Consider the following 19,015-nt stretch of genomic DNA (forward strand, 5'->3'; position numbering starts at 1 on the left):
AGCACAGCTCCAAACTATGCAATAACTATTTAGGGAAGAAGGAGTCAGCTGGTATTCTGTCTATAATGGAGTGGCCAGCACAGTCACCGGATCTCAACCCTATTGAGTTGTTGTGGGAGCAGCTTGACCGTATGGTACGTAAAAGTGCCCATCAAGCCAATCCAACTTGTGGGATGTGCTTCAGGAAGCATGGGGTGAAATCTCTTCAGATTACCTCAACAAATTGACAACTACAATGCCAAAGGTCTGCAAGGCTGTAATTGCTGCAAATGGAGGATTCTTTGATGATAGCAAAGTTTGAAGGACACAATTATTATTTCAATTAAGAATCATTATTTATAACCTTGTCAACTTCTTGACTATATTTCCTATTCATTTTGCTCATTTCATGTATGTTTTCAAGGAAAACAAGGACATTTCTAAGTGACCCCAAACTTTTGAATGGTAGTGTACAGTTGAAGTCGGAAGTTAACATACACTTAGGTTGGAGTCATTAAAACTCGTTTTTCAACCACTCCACAAATTTCTTGTTAACAAACTATAGTTTTGGCAAGTCGGTTAGGACATCTACCTTGTGCATGACACAAGTCATTTTTCCAACAATTGTTTACAGACAGATTATTTCACTTATAATTCACTGTATCACAATTCCAGTGGGTCAGAAGTTTACATAGACTAAGTTGACTGTGCCTTTATACAGCTTGGAAAATCCCAGAAAATTATGTCATGGCTTTAGAACCTTCTGATAGGATAATTGACATCATTTGAGTCAATTGGAGGTGTACCTGTGGATATATTTCAAGGCCTACCTTCAAACTCAGTGCCTCTTTGCTTGACATCATGGGAAAATCAAAAGAAATCAGCCAAGACCTCAGAAAAAAGATTGTAGACCTCCACAAGTCTGGTTCATCCTTGGGAGCAATTTCCAAATGCCTGAAGGTACCACGTTCATCTGTACAAGCAATAGTACGCAAGTATAAACCCTATGGGACCATGCAGCCATCATACCGCTCAGGAAGGAGACGCGCTCTGTCTCCTAGAGATTAATGTACTTTGGTGCGAAAAGTGCAAATTAATCCCAGAACAACAGCAAAGGACCTTGTGAAGATGCTGGAGGAAACAGGTACAAAAGTGTCAGTATCCACAGTAAAACTAGTTCTACATCGACATAACCTGAAAGGCCGTTCAGCAAGGAAGAAGCCACTGCTCCAAAACCTCCATAAAAAAAGCCAGACTACGGTTTGCAACTGCACATGGGGACAAAGATTGCACTTTTTTAAGAAATGTCCTCTGGTCTGATGAAACAAAAATAGAACTTATTGGCCATAATGACCATCGTTATGTTTGGAGGAAAAAGGGGGAGGCTTGCAAGCCAAAGAACACCATCCATTCCAACCGTGAAGCATGGGGGTGGCAGCATCATTTTGTGGGGGTGGCAGCATCATTTTGTGGGGGTGCTTTGCTGCAGGAGGGACTGGTGCACTTCAAAAAAATAGATGGCATCATGAGGTAGGAAAATTACGTGGATCTATTGAAGCAACATCTCAAGACATCAGTCAGGAAGTTAAAGCTTGGTCGCAAATGAGTCTTCCAAATGGACAATGACCCCCAAGCATGCTTCCAAAGTTGTGGCAAAATGGCTTAAGGACAACAAAGTCAAGGTATTGGAGTGGCCTTCACAAAGCCCTGACCTCACTCCTATAGAAAATGTGTTGGCAGAACTGAAAAAGCGTGTGCGAGTAAGGAGGCCTACAAACCTGACTCCGTTACACCTGCTCTGCCAGGAGGAATGGGCCAAAATTCACCCAACTTATTGTGGGAAGCGTGTGGAAGGCTACCCTAAACATTTGACCCAAGTTAAACAATTATATATCACACACACACACACACGCACGCACGCACGCACACACGCACGCACGCACGCACGCACGCACGCACGCACGCACACACACACACACACACACACACACACACACACACACACACACACACACACACACACAGTACTAGTCAAAAGTTTGAACACACCTACTTATTCAAGGGTTTTTCTTTATATTTACTATTTTCTACATTGTGGAGTAATAGTGAAGACATCAAATCTATGAAATAACACATATGGAATCATGTAGTAACCAAAAAAGTGTTAAACCTATCGAAATATATTATATATTTGAGATTTGTCAGTTGCCACCATTTGCCTTGATGGCAGCTTTGCACATTTTTGGCATTCTCTCAACCAGCTTCATGAGGTAGTTACCTGGAATGCATTTCAGTTAACAGCTGTGCCTTTCTTAATGCATTTTAGCCAATCAGTTGTGTTGTGACAAGGTAGGAGTGGTATACAGAAGATAGACCTATTTTGTAAAATACCAAGTCCATATTAGGACGTGAATAGCTCAAATAAGCAAAGAGAAATGACAGTATTACTTTAAGACATGAAGGTCAGTCAAGTGTTTAACAAATCAAAATATTAATGTTTAGAGCCTGGAATGAGTAGGTGTGTCCAAACTTTTGACTGGTACTGTATATATTTTTTTATTTTAGTAATTTAGCAGATGCTCTTATCCGGGGTGACTTACAGTTAGTGCATTCATCTTAAGATAGCTAGGTGAGAACCACATATCACAGTCCTAGTAAGTACATTTTTCCTCAATCAAAATCAAATCAAATGTTTTTTGTCACATGCTTTGTCAAAAACTAATAGTGAATTGCATAATTACAGGCCATTTCCAACAATGCAGAGAGAAAGCAAAATAGAGAAATAATAGAAAATTAAAACACATAATAATAGATATACAGTGAGTAACGATCATTTGGCTATATACTGTACACGGGGTACCAGTACTGAGTCGATGTGCAGGAGTACAAGGTAATTGAGGTAGAAATGTGTATATACATGGATAACGAAGAATAAAGTGACTGAGCAACAGGATAGATAATAAACAGTAGCAGCTGCGTATTTGGTGAGTCTAAAAACAATGAGTGCAAAAAGGGTCAATGGAAATACCCAAATATCTGGCCAGACTAACTGTTTAACTAACTATTTATCAGTCTTATGGCTTGGGGGTAGAAGCTGTTCAGTGTCCTGTCTGGTTCCGGTACCACTTGCCGTGTGGTAGCAGAGAGAACAGTCTATGACTTGGGTGGCTGGCAATTTTTTGGGCCTTCCTCTGACACAGCCTGGTATAGAGGTCCTGTATGGCAGGGAGCTGGGGCCCAGTGATGTACTGGGCCGTCCACACTACAATCTGTAGCGCCTTTGCAGTCGGATGCCAAGCAGTTGCAATAGCTATCAGTAAAGTCAGAGGTAGTAAGGGGGGGGGGGAATTAAAGTGCAAGTATTCAACATTCAAAGATATTAATAAAAGAAAGGCCCACAAAAAGTATAGTGCTCTTGTGTTTTATTTGTGCACCCAATCTCAACCCTTGGCATGGGCTTCTGGCAGTGAAATGCCTATGGTGGATAGAGTTCAGTACATCATGAGGTTGGGAGTGGGAGCTTGGCTCTGGCTGTGGTTCGCCTGTCATTAGCAGACAGAGACAGGCATGTGATGGGGAAACCTCAGGGGATAGCAGGTCTGCTCTCTCTATGGGTTTGCCCAGCCTAGTGAACCCAGTCTTTCCTGTTAGAACCCTGCTTCACGTATTCTGTGTTCCAAATGGCACCCTTTTCCCCATATAGGGCACTACTTTAGACCAGGACCCATGGGCAGTGCACTATGTAGGGAGTAGGGTGCTACTTGGGATGCAGACACCAGTACATGTTCATAGTAGTATAATGGGGAATTTAAAACATGAATAAATAAACACACTGACTGGAGGTGAATTAGGACTTGTTTCTACATTCCACATCATCATAATAAAGGTGCATCTCCATGGTTGTAATCACAGTGTCTGCTGTCTGGCTGTCTTAACTTCAGCTCTTTGGTATCTCAACTTGGACATGCCGTGCAAAGCGGAGAGGAGAGCACGGGTGGAACTCATGTCTTGCTATCTGTAGAACACGCTGAACAACTCCGCTATGCTGGGGTAACATTTTTCTGATGGTTGTGCAACTTGTTGATGACACTGAGAAGGCAGCTTGATGCATGTTCATTCCCTGTCATTATTCATCAGCTTGTTATGCGTATTGTACATGAATCATACTGAATGGGTTCAGATTATAACCTCTTCTACACAACAGTTATGTTGTAGAGACTGATTGTTATATAGCTTTGTTTACCTACAGGACGGTCAAACATGAATGTTATTGTGGTAGAACATTGTTATTGTATTATTGTCCTGAGTCTGACAGCCCTGGACTAAGTGGATAATAGATCCATGAGTTTAGAATATTGTTTTGTTGCAGACTTTGTTTTGGGTATTGGCAAAATGGATGCTCAGACCAAATGGTCCCCACACACTTGATGAACAGACATTCTTACTGGATACCATGCAGTGTGCCTGTCTATATCAATTCAATTCTATTTCAATTCAAGGGGCTTTATTGGCATGGGAAACATGTGTTAACATTGCCAAAGCAAGTGAGGCAGATAATAGAGGTCGACCGATTAATCGGAATGGCCGATTAATTAGGGCCGATTTCAAGTTTTCATAACAATCGGAAATCGGTATTTTTGGACACCGATTTGGCCATTGTTTTTTTTTGTTGTTGTTTTTTTTTACACCTTTATTTAATCTTTATTTAACTAGGCAAGTCAGTTAAGAACACATTCTTATTTTCAATGACAACCTGGGAACGGTGGGTTAACTGTCTCGTTCAGGGGCAGAACAACAGATTTTTACCTTGTCAGCTCGGGGACTCAATCTTGCAACCTTACAGTTAACTAGTCCAACGCTCTAACCACCTGCCTCTCATTGCACTCCACGAGGAGACTGCCTGTTACACAAATGCAGTAAGTCAAGGTAAGTTGCTAGCTAGCATTAAAACAATCAATCAATGATAATCACTAGTTAACTACACATGGTTGATGATATTACTAGTTTATCTAGCGTGTCCTGCGTTGCATATGATCGATGTGGTGCGTATCGTTGCTCCAATGTGTACCTAACCATAAACATCAATGCCTTTCTTAAAATCAATACACAGAAGTAATATTTTTAAACCTGCATATTCAGCTAAAAGAAATCCAGGTTAGCAGGCAATATTAACCAGGTGAGATTGTGTCACTTCTCTTGCGTTCATTGCACCAGAGTCAGGGTATATGCAACAGTTTGGGCCGCCTAATTTGCCAGAATTATGTAATTATGACATAACATTGAAGGTTGTGCAATGTAACAGGAATATTTAGACTTATGGATGCCACCCGTTAGATAAAATACGGAACGGTTCCACATTTCACTGAAAGAATAAATGTCTTGTTTTCGAGATGATAGTTTCCGGATTCGACCATATTAATGACCTAAGGCTCATATTTCTGTGTGTTATTATGTTATAACTAAGTCTATGATTTGATAGAGCAGTCTGACTGAGCGGTGGTAGGGCACCAGCAGGCTCGTAAGCATTCATTCAAACAGCATTTTCGTGTGTTTGCCAGCAGCTGTTTATGACTTCAAGCCTATCAACTCCTGAGATTAGGCTCGTGTAACCTATGTGAAATGGCTAGCTAGTTAGCGGGGTGCACGCTAATAGCGTTTCAAACGTCACTCGCTCTGAGACTTGGAGTGGTTGTTCCCCTTGCTCTGCAAGGGCCATGGCTTTTGTGGAGCGATGGGTAACGCTGCTTCGAGGGTGGCTGTTGTCGTTGTGTTCCTGGTTCGAGCCCAGGTAGGGGTCAGGAGAGGGATGGAAGCTATACTGTTACACTGGCAATACTAAAGTGCCTATAAGAACATCCAATAGTCAAAGGTTAATGAAATACAAATGGTATAGAGAGAAATAGTTCTATAATTCCTATAATAACTACAACCTAAAACTTCTTACCTGGGAATATTGAAGACTCATGTTAAAAGGAACCACCAGCTTTCATATGTTCTCGTGTTCTGAGCAAGGAACTGAAACGTTAGCTTTCTTACATGGCACATATTGCACTTTTACTTTCTTCTCCAACACTTTGGTTTTGCATTATTTAAACCAAATTGAACATGTTTCATTATTTACTTTAGGCTAAATTGATTTTATTGATGTATTATATTAAGGTTAAATAAGCATTAATTCAGTATTGTTGTATTTGTCATAATTACAAAAAACAAAAAAAATCAGCCGATTAATCGGTATCGGCCTTTTTTTGGTCCTCCAATAATCGGTATCGGTATCGGCGTTGAAAAATCATAATTGGTCGACCTCTACTTCAGAGTGTTTTCTATTCAATACTAATAATAATATGCATATATTAGCATCTGGGACAGAGTAGGAGGCAGTTCACTCTGGGCACGCTATTTATCCAAAAGTGAAAATGCTGCCCCCTATTCCAAAAAGGTTAAAGAGTTTTAGTATAGCCAATTGGAATTTGTTGTCTGTATATTTGATAATTTCATTGAGAATACCATTCAAAACCACATGCCTTTTTAGGTTGGAGGGTTTTTATTTTGTCTTGTTGATCATTCAAGGTAATTGGAGAATCCAGTGGGTTCTGATTGTCTTTAATAGTTGATTCCAAGATTTGTATTTGATCATGTATATGTTTTTGCTCTTTGTTATTTGTTATAGATACAAAAAGATTGGAGAAGTGGTTTACCCATACATCTCCATTTGGATAGGTAATTCTTCATGTTTTTGTTTGTTTAGTGTTTTCCAATTTTCCCAGAAGTGGTTAGTCTATGGATTCTTCAATTACATTGAGCTGATTTCTGACGTGCTGTTCCTTCTTTTTCCGTTGTGTAATTCTGTATTGTTTTAGTGATTCACCATAGTGAAGGCGTAGACTCAGGTTTTCCGGGTCTCTATGTTTTTGGTTGGACAGGTTTCTCAATTTCTTTCTTAGATTTTTGCATTCTTCATCAAACCATTTGCCGTTCTTGTTCATTTTCTTTGGTTTTCTATTTGAGATTTTTTAGATTTGATAGGGATACTGTTAAGATTTTCTACTGCCAAGTTTACACCTTCACTATTACAGTGGAACGTTTTACCCAGGAAATTGTCTAAAAGGGATTGAATTTGTTGTTGCCTAATTGTTTTTTGGTAGGTTTCCAAACTGCATTCCTTCCATCTATAGCATTTCTTAATGTTACTCAGTTCCGTTGACTTTGATGCCTCATGATTGAGTATTGCTCTGTTCAAGTAGACTGTGATTTTGCTGTGGTCTGATATGGGTGTCAGTGGGCTGACTGAGAAAGCTCTGAGAGACTCTGGGTTGAGGTCAGTGATAAAGTAGTCTACAGTACTACTGCCAAGAGATGAGCTATAGGTGTACCTACCATAGGAGTCCCCTCGAAGCCTACCATTGACTATGTACATACCCAGCGTGCGACAGAGCTGCAGTAGTTGTGACCCGTTTTTGTTGGTTATGTTGTCATAATTGTGCCTAGGGGGGCTTATGGGGGAGGGAATGCTGTCACCTGCTAGCAGGTGTTTGTCCCCCTGTGTGCTGAGGGTGTTGGGTTCTTGTCCGGTTCTGGCATTTAGGTCGCCACAGACTAGTACATGTCCCTGGGCCTGGAAATGACTGATTTCCCCGTCCAGGATGGAGAAGCTGTCTTCATTAAAGTATGGGGATTCTAGTGGGGGGATATAGGAAGCACACAGGAGGACATTATTCTCTGTTAAGATCATTTCCCTTTGAATTTCTAGCCAAATGTAAAATGTTCCTGTTTTGATTATTTTAATGGAGTGGGTTAGGTCTGCTCTATACCAAATTAGCATACCCCCTGAGTACCTTCCCTTTTTCACACCTGGTAGTTTGGTGGATGGGACTACCAGCTCTCTGTAACCTATATCTGACGGTATCTGTATCTGTAGGTTTGGCCCAGCAGATGGACAAGCAGCAGCAGGTTGTTCAACATCTGTTTTAAAGTCTGTCTCTAATGACTGGACTAAACTACATCATCTCTAACTGACCACTGGGCTGTCTTTCCTTTCTCCCCTTCATTGTCTGTAGGCCTCCCATGTTGCTGCTCATTTCCCTGTCTCTCTGTAGCCCTATTCTGCTGTTCATGGAGCATTGAATTTGTCTTCGAGCTGCCATCAAAAGCCAATTTCCTGGTTCTAGTTTAATGGCAAATCAACTCCCTTGAAAGTGCAGGAATAGGCTTCATCTTGGTCCAGGAAACCAGACCCATACTGCCAGTGCACAATGCAATCCAATCATTCAGCTAAAAACATTTAAAATAATCAGATAGGGGAACTACTGTGAACAGTATGTTTCCCTAAGTGTCTGCTTTTATCAGAATCCCCAATGGTGAGCAATAACAGAGAGAGAGAGAGTGAGTCATCTTTACTGTTGTGTGTTCAGCAATCAGACGTTTGTCTCAGCTGAGCTCTGGAGACAATATCAAACTGTACTGCCTGTCAGTAGACCAATAAAGACCACGAACATCCTGCGATTGTTCAGGTCTTTTAATTGCCAGATGTTCTCAGATTCATGTGAGGGGTTGCAGCGCAACTCATGGCCCTTCTGGACATCTGGATCCAATATGTGTAAAAAGCTCTAGCTACGTAGAATCCAACAATTACTTCTTGAACATGTTGAGCGTATCGGGTTTTGCTTTAAGGGCAACAATCAGCCTGGTATGTTGTCTAAAGTTGAAGTACACTTTGGGTTCTCAAGATTATCACTTAATCTGATTCTGCACATCGTGAGTTGTATTTGTTCAAACATTGTTTTAGGTTTTCTCTCAAACTTCCTTTCAGTAATCCATGCAATACTACACTATAATAGCCTAGTAATAATGTTTGTTATAATCATTGTTAATTAGAGATCTGTCATAGGCATCAGCAATACCAGTCAAATCACAAGACATATTTGGATCAGGTTTGGGACCAATACCATTTCAATTCAATTTCTTAGAATTGCTCAAATTGCAATGGACTCTCTCAGGTCAGCTCAGTGGCCGTGTGTTTTGCAGCTGGTACTGGATAATCACCTGGACTGTTACAGTAGGAACATGTGTGGGTGTGAATGAGTGAAGCCACGTGAAACAACCTGGGGCACTGCACACACCCTGTTTTCCCCTGCTGACTCACCTCGGTACAACAACCAGAACAGGTGTGGCTCTGAGGCTCACTGTCTCAGTTTTTCGGAGGGAGTGAGGCACACCACATGTTGATGGAGTGTGTAATGTACTGTATGTGCCTGTGTGTGTTAAAGGAGGAGTGGGGGGAATTAAAAAGTAGTGCATCATGGGTGAAGGGAATTAATGTAAAGCTCAGCATGCAAACGTAGGCTTTAAAATCTCTCAATCTCACTCTCTCCAGAATGTTCTCTGAGTGCATCATATGTATGTACAGTATATGTATGTACAGTATATGTATGTACAGTATATGTATGTACAGTATATTCCCTCTGTCATGTCTCGACGAAAGAGAAACCTAAAGAAATTAGATAATAAACAGAAGAACATCAGTTAGTATTGCTAACAGCATCCTGATTATTACAAGCTGCTCTTTGAAATGGAAGATATTAAATATCCCCAGTCTGGCTCTTTGTTCTTTGTCTTTGATAAAAGAAGAGGAAAAACACACTGTCTGATGCTTCAGAGAGTATTGCTTTACTGACGCTGACCTGTGTGTCTTTACTGACGCTGACCTGTGTGTCTTTACTGACGCTGACCTGTGTGTCTTTACTGACGCTGACCTGTGTGTCTTTACTGACGCTGACCTGTGTGTCTTTACTGACGCTGACCTGTGTGTCTTTACTGACGCTGACCTGTGTGTCTTTACTGACCCTGACCTGTGTGTCTTTACTGACGCTGACCTGTGTGTCTTTACTGACGCTGACCTGTGTGTCTTTACTGACGCTGACCTGTGTGTCTTTACTGACGCTGACCTGTGTATCTTTACTGACGCTGACCTGTGTGTCTTTACTGACGCTGACCTGTGTGTCTTTACTGACGCTGACCTGTGTATCTTTACTGACGCTGACCTGTGTATCTTTACTGACGCTGACCTGTGTATCTTTACTGACGCTGACCTGTGTGTCTTTACTGACGCTGACCTGTGTATCTTTACTGACGCTGACCTGTGTATCTTTACTGACGCTGACCTGTGTATCTTTACTGACGCTGACCTGTGTGTCTTTACTGACGCTGACCTGTGTGTCTTTACTGACGCTGACCTGTGTGTCTTTACTGACGCTGACCTGTGTATCTTTACTGACGCTGACCTGTGTATCTTTACTGACGCTGACCTGTGTGTCTTTACTGACGCTGACCTGTGTATCTTTACTGACGCTGACCTGTGTGTCTTTACTGACGCTGACCTGTGTGTCTTTACTGACGCTGACCTGTGTGTCTTTACTGACGCTGACCTGTGTATCTTTACTGACGCTGACCTGTGTGTCTTTACTGACGCTGACCTGTGTGTCTTTACTGACGCTGACCTGTGTGTCTTTACTGACGCTGACCTGTGTATCTTTACTGACGCTGACCTGTGTGTCTTTACTGACGCTGACCTGTGTGTCTTTACTGACGCTGACCTGTGTGTCTTTACTGACGCTGACCTGTGTATCTTTACTGACGCTGACCTGTGTGTCTTTACTGACGCTGACCTGTGTGTCTTTACTGACGCTGACCTGTGTGTATTTACTGACGCTGACCTGTGTGTCTTTACTGACGCTGACCTGTGTGTATTTACTGACGCTGACCTGTGTGTCTTTACTGACGCTGACCTGTGTGTCTTTACTGACGCTGACCTGTGTGTCTTTACTGACGCTGACCTGTGTATCTTTACTGACGCTGACCTGTGTGTCTTTACTGACGCTGACCTGTGTGTCTTTACTGACGCTGACCTGTGTGTATTTACTGACGCTGACCTGTGTGTATTTACTGACGCTGACCTGTGTGTCTTTACTGACGCTGACCTGTGTATCTTTACTGACGCTGACCTGTGTGTCTTTACTGACGCTGACCTGTGTGTCTTTACTGACGCTGACCTGTGTGTATTTACTGACGCTGACCTGTGTGTCTTTACTGACGCTGACCTGTGTGTCTTTACTGACGCTGACCTGTGTATCTTTACTGACGCTGACCTGTGTGTCTTTACTGACGCTGACCTGTGTGTCTTTACTGACGCTGACCTGTGTGTATTTACTGACGCTGACCTGTGTGTATTTACTGACGCTGACCTGTGTGTCTTTACTGACGCTGACCTGTGTGTCTTTACTGACGCTGACCTGTGTGTCTTTACTGACGCTGACCTGTGTGTCTTTACTGACGCTGACCTGTGTATCTTTACTGACGCTGACCTGTGTGTCTTTACTGACGCTGACCTGTGTGTCTTTACTGACGCTGACCTGTGTGTATTTACTGACGCTGACCTGTGTGTCTTTACTGACGCTGACCTGTGTGTATTTACTGACGCTGACCTGTGTGTCTTTACTGACGCTGACCTGTGTGTCTTTACTGACGCTGACCTGTGTGTCTTTACTGATGCTGACCTGTGTGTATTTACTGACGCTGACCTGTGTGTTTTTACTGACGCTGACCTGTGTGTCTTTACTGACGCTGACCTGTGTATCTTTACTGACGCTGACCTGTGTGTCTTTACTGACGCTGACCTGTGTGTCTTTACTGACGCTGACCTGTGTGTCTTTACTGACGCTGACCTGTGTGTCTTTACTGACGCTGACCTGTGTGTCTTTACTGACGCTGACCTGTGTGTCTTTACTGACGCTGACCTGTGTGTCTTTACTGACGCTGACCTGTGTGTCTTTACTGACGCTGACCTGTGTGTCTTTACTGACGCTGACCTGTGTGTATTTACTGACGCTGACCTGTGTGTCTTTACTGACGCTGACCTGTGTGTCTTTACTGACGCTGACCTGTGTATCTTTACTGACGCTGACCTGTGTGTCTTTACTGACGCTGACCTGTGTGTATTTACTGACGCTGACCTGTGTGTATTTACTGACGCTGACCTGTGTGTCTTTACTGACGCTGACCTGTGTGTATTTACTGACGCTGACCTGTGTGTCTTTACTGACGCTGACCTGTGTGTCTTTACTGACGCTGACCTGTGTGTATTTACTGACGCTGACCTGTGTGTTTTTACTGACGCTGACCTGTGTGTCTTTACTGACGCTGACCTGTGTATCTTTACTGACGCTGACCTGTGTGTCTTTACTGACGCTGACCTGTGTGTCTTTACTGACGCTGACCTGTGTGTATTTACTGACGCTGACCTGTGTGTCTTTACTGACGCTGACCTGTGTGTCTTTACTGACGCTGACCTGTGTATCTTTACTGACGCTGACCTGTGTGTCTTTACTGACGCTGACCTGTGTGTCTTTACTGACGCTGACCTGTGTATCTTTACTGACGCTGACCTGTGTGTCTTTACTGACGCTGACCTGTGTATCTTTACTGACGCTGACCTGTGTGTCTTTACTGACGCTGACCTGTGTGTATTTACTGACGCTGACCTGTGTGTGTGTCTTTACTGACGCTGACCTGTGTGTCTTTACTGACGCAGACGCAGACCTGTGTGTCTTTACTGACGCTGACCTGTGTGTCTTTACTGACGCTGACCTGTGTGTCTTTACTGACGCTGACCTGTGTATCTTTACTGACGCTGACCTGTGTGTCTTTACTGACGCTGACCTGTGTGTCTTTACTGACGCTGACCTGTGTGTCTTTACTGACGCTGACCTGTGTGTCTTTACTGACGCTGACCTGTGTGTCTTTACTGACGCTGACCTGTGTGTCTTTACTGACGCTGACCTGTGTGTCTTTACTGACGCTGACCTGTGTGTCTTTACTGACGCTGACCTGTGTGTATTTACTGACGCTGACCTGTGTATCTTTACTGACGCTGACCTGTGTGTATTTACTGACGCTGACCTGTGTGTCTTTACTGACGCTGACCTGTGTATCTTTACTGACGCTGACCTGTGTGTCTTTACTGACGCTGACCTGTGTGTCTTTACTGACGCTGACCTGTGTGTATTTACTGACGCTGACCTGTGTGTCTTTACTGACGCTGACCTGTGTGTATTTACTGACGCTGACCTGTGTGTCTTTACTGACGCTGACCTGTGTGTCTTTACTGACGCTGACCTGTGTATCTTTACTGACGCTGACCTGTGTGTCTTTACTGACGCTGACCTGTGTGTCTTTACTGACGCTGACCTGTGTGTCTTTACTGACGCTGACCTGTGTGTCTTTACTGACGCTGACCTGTGTGTCTTTACTGACGCTGACCTGTGTGTCTTTACTGACGCTGACCTGTGTGTCTTTACTGACGCTGACCTGTGTGTCTTTACTGACGCTGACCTGTGTGTCTTTACTGACGCTGACCTGTGTGTATTTACTGACGCTGACCTGTGTGTCTTTACTGACGCTGACCTGTGTGTCTTTACTGACGCTGACCTGTGTATCTTTACTGACGCTGACCTGTGTGTCTTTACTGACGCTGACCTGTGTGTATTTACTGACGCTGACCTGTGTGTATTTACTGACGCTGACCTGTGTGTCTTTACTGACGCTGACCTGTGTGTATTTACTGACGCTGACCTGTGTGTCTTTACTGACGCTGACCTGTGTGTCTTTACTGACGCTGACCTGTGTGTATTTACTGACGCTGACCTGTGTGTTTTTACTGACGCTGACCTGTGTGTCTTTACTGACGCTGACCTGTGTATCTTTACTGACGCTGACCTGTGTGTCTTTACTGACGCTGACCTGTGTGTCTTTACTGACGCTGACCTGTGTGTATTTACTGACGCTGACCTGTGTGTCTTTACTGACGCTGACCTGTGTGTCTTTACTGACGCTGACCTGTGTATCTTTACTGACGCTGACCTGTGTGTCTTTACTGACGCTGACCTGTGTGTCTTTACTGACGCTGACCTGTGTATCTTTACTGACGCTGACCTGTGTGTCTTTACTGACGCTGACCTGTGTATCTTTACTGACGCTGACCTGTGTGTCTTTACTGACGCTGACCTGTGTGTATTTACTGACGCTGACCTGTGTGTGTGTCTTTACTGACGCTGACCTGTGTGTCTTTACTGACGCAGACGCAGACCTGTGTGTCTTTACTGACGCTGACCTGTGTGTCTTTACTGACGCTGACCTGTGTGTCTTTACTGACGCTGACCTGTGTATCTTTACTGACGCTGACCTGTGTGTCTTTACTGACGCTGACCTGTGTGTCTTTACTGACGCTGACCTGTGTGTATTTACTGACGCAGACCTGTGTGTCTTTACTGACGCTGACCTGTGTGTCTTTACTGACGCTGACCTGTGTGTCTTTACTGACGCTGACCTGTGTGTCTTTACTGACGCTGACCTGTGTGTCTTTACTGAGGCTGACCTGTGTGTCTTTACTGACGCTGACCTGTGTATCTTTACTGGCGCAGACCTGTGTGTCTTTACTGACGCTGACCTGTGTGTCTTTACTGACGCTGACCTGTGTGTATTTACTGACGCTGACCTGTGTGTCTTTACTGACGCTGACCTGTGTGTATTTACTGACGCTGACCTGTGTGTCTTTACTGACGCTGACCTGTGTGTATTTACTGACGCTGACCTGTGTGTGTGTGTATTTACTGACGCTGACCTGTGTGTATTTACTGACGCTGACCTGTGTGTATTTACTGACGCTGACCTGTGTGTGTGTGTATTTACTGACGCTGACCTGTGTGTATTTACTGACGCTGACCTGTGTGTGTGTGTATTTACTGACGCTGACCTGTGTGTCTTTACTGACGCTGACCTGTGTGTGTGTGTATTTACTGACGCTGACCTGTGTGTATTTACTGACGCTGACCTGTGTGTGTGTGTATTTGCTGACGCTGACCTGTGTGTCTTTACTGACGCTGACCTGTGTGTGTGTGTATTTACTGATGCTGACCTGTGTGTGTGTGTCTTTACTGTCGCTGACCTGTGTGTCTTTACTGACGCTGACCTGTGTGTCTTTACTGACGCTGACCTGTGTGTGTGTGTATTTACTGACGCTGACCTGTGTGTGTGTGTCTTTACTGTCGCTGACCTGTGTGTCTTTACTGACCCTGACCTGTGTGTGTCTTTACTGACGCTGACCTGTGTGTCTTTACTGACGCTGACCTGTGTGTATTTACTGACGCTTACCTGTGTGTCTTTACTGACGCTGACCTGTGTGTCTTTACTGACGCTGACCTGTGTGTCTTTACTGGCGCTGACCTGTGTGTATTTACTGACGCTGACCTGTGCGTCTTTACTGACGCTGACCTGTGTGTGTGTGTATTTACTGACGCTGACCTGTGTGTGTGTGTATTTACTGACGCTGACCTGTGTGTATTTACTGACGCTGACCTGTGTGTATTTACTGACGCTGACCTGTGTGTGTGTGTATTTACTGACGCTGACCTGTGTGTGTGTGTATTTACTGACGCTGACCTGTGTGTATTTACTGACGCTGACCTGTGTGTGTGTGTATTTACTGACGCTGACCTGTGTGTGTGTGTGTATTTACTGACGCTGACCTGTGTGTATTTACTGACGCTGACCTGTGTGTCTTTACTGACGCTGACCTGTGTGTGTGTGTATTTACTGACGCTGACCTGTGTGTATTTACTGACGCTGACCTGTGTGTGTGTGTATTTGCTGACGCTGACCTGTGTGTCTTTACTGTCGCTGACCTGTGTGTCTTTACTGACGCTGACCTGTGTGTCTTTACTGACGCTGACCTGTGTGTGTGTGTATTTACTGACGCTGACCTGTGTGTGTGTGTCTTTACTGTCGCTGACCTGTGTGTCTTTACTGACGCTGACCTGTGTGTGTCTTTACTGACCCTGACCTGTGTGTGTCTTTACTGACGCTGACCTGTGTGTCTTTACTGACGCTGACCTGTGTGTATTTACTGACGCTTACCTGTGTGTCTTTACTGACGCTGACCTGTGTGTCTTTACTGACGCTGACCTGTGTGTCTTTACTGGCGCTGACCTGTGTGTATTTACTGACGCTGACCTGTGCGTCTTTACTGACGCTGACCTGTGTGTCTTTACTGACGCTGACCTGTGTGTCTTTACTGACGCTGACCTGTGTATCTTTACTGACGCTGACCTGTGTGTCTTTACTGACGCTGACCTGTGTGTCTTTACTGACGCTGACCTGTGTGTGTGTCTTTACTGACGCTGACCTGTGTGTCTTTACTGACGCTGACCTGTGTGTGTCTTTACTGACGCTGACCTGTGTGTCTTTACTGACGCTGACCTGTGTATCTTTACTGACGCTGACCTGTGTGTCTTTACTGACGCTGACCTGTGTGTCTTTACTGACGCTGACCTGTGTGTCTTTACTGACGCTGACCTGTGTGTGTGTCTTTACTGACACAGACCTGTGTGTCTTTACTGACGCTGACCTGTGTGTCTTTACTGACCCTGACCTGTGTGTGTCTTTACTGACGCTGACCTGTGTGTGTCTTTACTGACGCTGACCTGTGTGTCTTTACTGACGCTGACCTGTGTATCTTTACTGACGCTGACCTGTGTGTGTGTCTTTACTGACGCTGACCTGTGTGTGTGTCTTTACTGACGCTGACCTGTGTGTGTGTCTTTACTGACGCTGACCTGTGTGTCTTTACTGACGCTGACCTGTGTGTGTGTCTTTACTGACGCTGACCTGTGTGTGTGTCTTTACTGACGCTGACCTGTGTGTCTTTACTGACGCTGACCTGTGTGTCTTTACTGACGCTGACCTGTGTGTCTTTACTGACGCTGACCTGTGTGTGTATCTTTACTGACGCTGACCTGTGTGTCTTTACTGACGCTGACCTGTGTGTCTTTACTGACGCTGACCTGTGTGTGTCTTTACTGACGCTGACCTGTGTGTATTTACTGACGCTAACCTGTGTGTCTTTACTGACGCTGACCTGTGTGTATTTACTGACACTGACCTGTGTGTTTTTACTGACGCTGACCTGTGTGTCTTTACTGACGCTGAACTGTGTGTGTGTGTATTTACTGTCGCTGACCTGTGTGTCTTTACTGACGCTGAACTGTGTGTGTGTGTATTTACTGTCGCTGACCTCTGTGTCTTTACTGACGCTGACCTGTGTATCTTTACTGACGCTGACCTGTGTGTCTTTACTGACGCTGACCTGTGTGTATTTACTGACGCTGACCTGTGTGTATTTACTGACGCTGACCTGTGTGTCTTTACTGACGCTGACCTGTGTGTATTTACTGACGCTGACCTGTGTGTCTTTACTGACGCTGACCTGTGTGTCTTTACTGACGCTGACCTGTGTGTATTTACTGACGCTGACCTGTGTGTCTTTACTGACGCTGACCTGTGTATCTTTACTGACGCTGACCTGTGTGTCTTTACTGACGCTGACCTGTGTGTCTTTACTGACGCTGACCTGTGTATCTTTACTGACGCTGACCTGTGTGTCTTTACTGACGCTGACCTGTGTGTCTTTACTGACGCTGACCTGTGTATCTTTACTGACGCTGACCTGTGTGTCTTTACTGACGCTGACCTGTGTGTATTTACTGACGCTGACCTGTGTGTATTTACTGACGCTGACCTGTGTGTCTTTACTGACGCTGACCTGTGTGTATTTACTGACGATGACCTGTGTGTTTTTACTGACGATGACCTGTGTGTCTTTACTGACGCTGACCTGTGTATCTTTACTGACGCTGACCTGTGTGTCTTTACTGACGCTGACCTGTGTGTCTTTACTGACGCTGTCCTGTGTGTATTTACTGACGCTGACCTGTGTGTCTTTACTGACGCTGACCTGTGTGTCTTTACTGACGCTGACCTGTGTATCTTTACTGACGCTGACCTGTGTGTCTTTACTGACGCTGACCTGTGTGTCTTTACTGACGCTGACCTGTGTATCTTTACTGACGCTGACCTGTGTGTCTTTACTGACGCTGACCTGTGTATCTTTACTGACGCTGACCTGTGTGTCTTTACTGACGCTGACCTGTGTGTATTTACTGACGCTGACCTGTGTGTGTGTCTTTACTGACGCTGACCTGTGTGTCTTTACTGACGCAGACCTGTGTGTCTTTACTGACGCTGACCTGTGTGTCTTTACTGACGCTGACCTGTGTGTCTTTACTGACGCTGACCTGTGTATCTTTACTGACGCTGACCTGTGTATCTTTACTGACGCTGACCTGTGTGTCTTTACTGACGCTGACCTGTGTGTATTTACTGACGTAGACCTGTGTGTCTTTACTGACGCTGACCTGTGTGTCTTTACTGACGCTGACCTGTGTGTCTTTACTGACGCTGACCTGTGTGTCTTTACTGAGGCTGACCTGTGTATCTTTACTGGCGCAGACCTGTGTGTCTTTACTGACGCTGACCTGTGTGTGTGTGTATTTACTGACGCAGACCTGCGTGTATTTACTGACGCTGACCTGTGTGTGTGTGTATTTACTGACGCTGACCTGTGTGTATTTACTGACGCTGACCTGTGTGTATTTACTGACGCTGACCTGTGTGTGTGTGTATTTACTGACGCTGACCTGTGTGTGTGTGTATTTACTGACGCTGACCTGTGTGTATTTACTGACGCTGACCTGTGTGTGTGTGTATTTACTGACGCTGACCTGTGTGTGTGTGTATTTACTGACGCTGACCTGTGTGTGTGTGTATTTACTGACGCTGACCTGTGTGTATTTACTGATGCTGACCTGTGTGTGTGTGTGTATTTATTGACGCTGACCTGTGTGTGTGTGTATTTACTGACGCTGACCTTTGTGTGTGTGTATTTACTGACGCTGACCTGTGTGTGTGTGTATTTACTGACGCTGACCTGTGTGTATTTACTGACGCTGACCTGTGTGTGTGTGTATTTACTGACGCTGACCTGTGTGTCTTTACTGACGCTGACCTGTGTGTGTGTGTGTATTTACTGACGCTGACCTGTGTGTATTTACTGACGCTGACCTGTGTGTGTGTGTATTTGCTGACGCTG

At 44.5% G+C, this 19,015-nt stretch overlaps 1 protein-coding gene across 5 annotated transcripts in view; it reads left to right on the forward strand.

Annotated features, from left to right (window-relative positions):
* The window catches only part of LOC135525683 (disheveled-associated activator of morphogenesis 1-like), a 93,381-nt gene that overhangs the window by 16,919 nt on the left and 57,447 nt on the right, over positions 1-19,015 (forward strand). The window contains exon 1 of one of the 5 annotated variants that reach the window (XM_064953461.1): positions 6,679-6,699. The exons of the other annotated variants lie outside the window; for them this stretch is intronic. The gene's annotated coding sequence lies outside the window, so the exon portion shown is untranslated. Of the gene's footprint in view, positions 1-6,678; positions 6,700-19,015 lie in introns of those variants that run through there. 5 annotated transcript variants of the gene reach the window in all.

The sequence above is a fragment of the Oncorhynchus masou genome, chromosome 32, assembly GCF_036934945.1.
Source record: "Oncorhynchus masou masou isolate Uvic2021 chromosome 32, UVic_Omas_1.1, whole genome shotgun sequence".
NCBI classification, from domain to species: Eukaryota; Metazoa; Chordata; class Actinopteri; order Salmoniformes; family Salmonidae; genus Oncorhynchus; species Oncorhynchus masou.